Here is a 6110-nt window from a genome sequence, read left to right as displayed (position 1 = left end):
TGAGTTGTCTCCCTAATGGAAGGCAAAGTGGAGCACCGCGCTAACCCAGCGCTAAAATGGGTCAGATAATGGTGATTAGATCCATCCCTCTGCCCAATGACTTAGCTCAGTGCTTAACCCATTTCATAGCGCCGAGTGCCGCGCTATGAAATTGTAGGTCTGCTATTTTTGAAAAATCGTGAAAAGGTAGTGCAAATCTTTGAATATTTATTCTTTCAGAGACAACGTTTTTTAACTAAAATCTTTGGAACAGCATATTTTCAGATGGGGGGTCGGCGGCCAAATTTTTGGGGTCCTTTTTTTTTTTGAGAACCACTGATATAGAAACATGGGGTTTTTCAGAAAATAAATACATTTTAAAAATAAATTAATTTCGACTTCAGGCCTGAATGGGTTAAGTTACTCTATCCAGGCCATCTTCATGAATATCCAGTTAGTGGCCCTAAAGCAATAGCAGAGAGAGAGGCTGGGCTTCGAGTGTCACCCCCTGAACACATTTTGGGCGGGAACCCCTTTTGGTGTTTTAAACATGTTATAATTTTGGTATTTAAATATAGCAGATCTACAAGCTCATAGCGCGCCACCGTGTGGCGCGCTACGAGCTTGTAGGTCTGCTATTTTTGAAAAATTGTTAAAATGTGCCTCAAATCTTTCCGAAAATTTTCATGATTTAGAAGATTTTTTTTTTTTTCCCCGACGTCTGGCCTAGATGGGTTAAGTTCTGGGCTTCTCTCTGCAACCAACGGCTGCTGCCCAGTGATTAGACAAGACGGTTTGCACGGCAAAGATCACCACTCAGACAAGCCAACCGCTGCCTGCCGTACTGTGTAGGTTGTCGTGGCGAAGGAAGGTACGTCGAGCAAGCACAACACACACAAAGTGATCTCGACAAACGCACACTCGGAATGTCCCAAATGATACCATTCTAAGGAGCTTTATTGGCATGAGAAAACGTAACGTTTACATTGCCAAAGAAGCGGTGTCACAATATAATAAAGACAGTTGAAAATGGGGCAAAGTGTATATACAGTTGGGAGTCATCCACGCATCGTGTGTGGGTGTGTTTGTATAATGACGAATTATTGTTTGTTTTTTGGAACAATGAACTTTATTTACATGTCAATCAAGTGCACGTTATTTTACAAAATATTCAATAAAATTAATGCATTTGGACAAATGTTTCTGATTTGTATTCCAGTTTCACCATTTTTACAATTTGGGCATTTATCCCTTCTGTCCAGAGCTCCTTACAAAGTGTAAGAGAGGATTAAAACGAACGGCATTTATTACTTGGCATCTATTACTTGGCATCTATTCTAAATTGCATACTTGGCATCGGTCGACATTCATACTGCATACATCTATTTAAATATACAGAACATAATTGAATAATTGAGCAGTTGAGACGAAAACCATCCATAGTACTTAATGATCCATAATGTATAAATCATGGATAATTACGGGGTCGGGACAAAAAGGCCTTTTCGGCGGAGGGGTCAGACTAAAATATGGACTTATAGATGGTTCTTCATCTCAACTGCTCAATTAACCAACACGGATCTGGATAACTCATAACTAGCATCTATATATATGCTGTAAATAGGCAAATGTTCAGTATAAAAACGATTAGAAAATTCTATCTTGATGTTCATTTAGCAGTAAAACAATCAATACATTGGATTATTTTCCATCACGTGGTCGATCGGTCGGTGGGTGGGTCACAGAGGATGATATTGAGTCAAGGCCATATAACCCTTACCATTACTCAAAAACTCAGTAATGGTAACGGTTTGATTGCCCTGCCCTGCTCTGCTCTGCCCAGCTCTGGTCACTGTGTGGTCAGCTCTGGTCACTGGTCAGCGGAGCGACGGAGGAATGAAACCCTGGATAGTACATCATCTATACTGTAGTGTCTCTATAATGAACTTACAGTATATGATGATATCCTGTCCAGGGCACAACATTTACTCCTCCGGGTGTTCCCCCGTACGTTATCCTGTAAGACCCAAGACGGAACAAAATAAGTATATTTACTTCGCCATGCCAACACATTCAAGTGAATGCAAGTGAAACATTCTCAAGAATCCCTGGTTAATGAGTGTAATTTAAATTACTAAATTATGTGAAGCGTATTAATGTTTTCAGGGTTGAAATGGAAGGAGCATGCAAACGGAGGTCTTCCAATGAACTGCTCTTTCGTCCAGTTCCACACCATGAGAGACCAGTTAGGCCTCACGCCTTTTAGAAAAGCAACTGGATCACTTGGTCCTACATTTAGGTTTTATTATAATTAACATTTTCAAAAAACATTCCCCCCAAAAATCTAAAAGTTTTCATGAAACCCATTTTGGACTGAGGCCGATTCTAAAACGCTTCTATATCCTGAGTTTTCTGAAAGACATTTATAGCGGCATCAAAACTTTAACATTTTTTAATACTGTACATACTGTACAGAACCCCAAAAGGGATCCAGAATGGGTTACCAAATTGAATGATTTTATTTTTCAAGTCATTTCTTGAATACGTAAAAGAAAAGTCTTAAGAAATGCCATAAATTAGAAAACAAATGTTTAAGAAGTAGTGGAAAATAGTTGATCTACAAGCTCACAACACGGCACGAAGCGACGCGCTGTGAGCTTGTAGATCTGCTATTTTCACAGAAAAAAATATCCCAGGGACCCAAACTTACAAAAATAAAATCCATTATGATTCAACCACTTAAGCACTATTTAACGGTGATATTAGCCAATCTACAAGCTCACAATGTGTCACTATGAGCTTGTAGATATAATTGCACAATTGTTTTGTTGTGTGTATGTGTATTTATATATATATATATATATATATATATATATATATATATATATATATATGGAATAATAAATATATATGGAATAAATAAAAAAGATGTTTGAACTTCTTACAATGAAATTGGAATATAATACAATATATTGTATTACAAAAAAATATGAAAATAATTGTGAAATATCTGTGACCACATTGTGAGTCCACTCACCTCTGGCTGGTGTTCTTTAGGCCCCCGGGTGGGTGATGAATGATGCAGCTTTTGGGCTTCTACCATATTTGTTCCCCCATGTCACCCATCCATGCATGCGGTCCACACAGCAGAGCCCTCCTCACAGCTGACGCCAACGGTACCGTATACCTCCAAGGGGCTTTGAGTCGACACTTTAAAGACCCACCACCACCGGCTCATTAGCATAACGGAGATGACATCTGGGGAGGAACGAGGGTTGAACTCCTCTTATCTTCTCCTAACCCGGCTGCCCCCCCCCCCCTCCCCCGTCCACAGATTGTCCTCCACGCCCCTCTCACACCATGCAGTGAATTACACTTTTATTATTTATTCCATTCTGGACGGGGGAACCTATTTTTGGTGGGGTTTTTTTAAGCATTATGTTTAAATACTTTAGCTATTGAAAAATAGCAGATCTACAAGCTCATAGAGCGCCACCGAGTGGCGCGCTACAAGCTTGTAGGTCTGCTATTTTAGAAAAATCGTGAAAATGTGGTGCAGATCTTTGAATATATATATATATATATATATATTCTTTCAGAGCGAATGTTTTTAACTCAAATCTTGAGATGAAATAGAAACATTGTTTTCTCCTGAAAACTGTCATGATTTAGAAAGCATTTGTAGAATCGTCTTCGGGTCGAAATCATATTTTTTGACCTGTGTATTTTTTACAGTGCCTTTAACCCATTTTAGGACTGAGGCTGATTAAAAAAAAGGCTTCTAAATCCTAACAGTTTTCAGGACCTGTTTCTAGACCCCCATCTGAAAATATGCTGTTCCAGGGACCCCCCCCCCCAGAAGCAAAGATTAGAGTTTGCTCTGAAAGAATATATATTTCAAAGATTTGCGCCACATTTTCACAATGTTTCATAAATAGCAGATCTACTCAGATCTACTAGCTCATAGCTAGGAGATTGTAAATCTGCTATTTTCCCAATAGCTAAAGTATAACATAATGCTTTAAACACCAAAAGGGGTTCCCTTCCTGAATGGGTTAACCTCTTATTTATTTATTACATACAATGTATACAGTGTAGTTGTTTGGCTTTAATCTCATACTACAAAGACACATTAATGTTTCAGTTTCAATGTCATTTAGTCATAGGGGAGGCTAATGTACCCCCCAAAGTTCACATCATACCTCCCAGCCTCAATGAGGTCAATATTCTAATGTGATTCAAATTGATTATTAAACTAGGTGTCAAATAACTGCTTTTTGCACATGGCTGCCAGGAAGATGTGCAACACACGGCTTAACCCATTCTGGGTGGGAACCCCTTTTGGTGTTAAAAAGCTAAAACTTAAAGCATTATGTTATACAAGCTCATAGCGCGGCACTCGGTGCTGCGTTATGAGCTTGTAGGTCTGCTATTAACCCATTCAGGACAGTAACCTCTTTTGGTGTTTTCTTTATTTCTTTATTTTTTATAGAGAGACAGACAGACGGACAGTAGTAGGCTGACAGGAAATGGGGGGAGTGACATGCAGTGAGGGCCGTCGGGATCGGGAGTCGAACCCGCGGCACACTGCCAGACTGGGTTACCAGCCATGGTGCCTGGACCGCTGAGCCACGGCCCAGGCCCTCTTTTGGTGTTTTAAGCATGATGTTATACTTTAGTTTAGCTATTGAAAAATAGCAGATCTACAAGCTCATAGCGTGTCACCGACGCTTGTATATCTGCTATTTTTGAAAAACCCGTGAAAATGTGGCGCAAATCTTTGAATATTCTTTCAGAGCGAAGGTTTTTAACTCAAATCTTTGATTCTGGTGATGCTGTATGGAGCATGAGGCTTGGAGAACAACAAAACACAGGCTGCAAACATTCACCAACACATGCCTGAGGAGAATTCTACACATCTGGTGGAGGGACACAGTTAGCAATGTGGACCTGTGGAAAACAACAAGCCAGGATACCATTGACCTACAGATCCCAAAAGAGAAAGTGGAGTTGGATTGGCCAACTGGATTGGATTTGGATTGGCCAACTGGATTGGCCAACTGGATTGGAGTTGGATTGGCCAGCCTGCAACAAATATCACCCGACAAGCCCTGAAATGGAACCCCGCAGGGGAAAAGGAAACGAGGTTGCCCCAGGAACAGCTGGAGAAGGAGCATCCAGGCAGACATGGCAGATAGTGGGCTCAACTGGGGAGATCTCGAAAGAACGGCTAAAAGCCGAGTGAAATGGAGGACATTTGTCAACAGCCTATATGCACCCTAGAGACTAATGGAGCAAAGGGCTTAAGTAATTTAGACCTGAGGACGATTCTACAAATGCCTTCTAAATCCTGACATTCATTCATATTCAAAGATTTGCGCCACATTTTCACGATTTTTCAAAAATAGCAGACCTACAAGCTCGTAGCTATTTTTCAATAGCTAAATTATAACATAATGTTTACAACACCAAAAGGGGTTCCCGTCCAAAATGGGTTAAGTCAAGTAAGTCAAGTTTGCTTCTGGGGGGGGGGGGGTCCTGGAACAACATATTTTCAGATGGCACCACTGACATAGGTATTTCAGAAAACTGTTAGGATTTAGAAGAAAATAACATTTTGAATCGGCCTCAGTCCTGTAATGATATTGTTCGTACGTACGTGCGTGCAGGGTGACGCACTGACACCCTCGCTCTGTGAGGACGGTGCGAGCTGGGACAGCCTGTTACCACTGGTACATTTACTTAAGTACTGTACTATTTTAAGGTACTTTTACCTTAGTATTTCCATATGAGTACTTTTACTTGTAGTGCTTTAAGTAGCCTACATTTTGATGCCGATACTTTTGTACTTTCACTCGAGTACATGTTGAGTACGGGGCTTCTACTTGTAACGGAGTACATCTACTGTACATTGCAGTATTTATAGTTTTACTTATTAAAGTAAAACATTTTAATACTTTTTCCACCACTCTGTGAGGACAGTGCAAGCTGGGACAGCCTGTTATAGTTACCATGGTAACGTACTCCCCTGGTTGGGGGTGGGGGGGGGGGGGGGGTCTGTTGGGGGTGTGATCATCGGTCTGGCTGTCCTCACAGATAACGATGGCGGCAGCCAGGCCTATCTAAGTCAG

The sequence above is a fragment of the Protomyctophum parallelum genome, assembly GCF_964188405.1.
Source record: "Protomyctophum parallelum genome assembly, chromosome: 1".
Taxonomy (NCBI): Eukaryota; Metazoa; Chordata; class Actinopteri; order Myctophiformes; family Myctophidae; genus Protomyctophum; species Protomyctophum parallelum.
The sequence above is the reverse complement of the archived record's forward strand: the minus strand, read 5'-3'. Positions refer to the sequence as shown.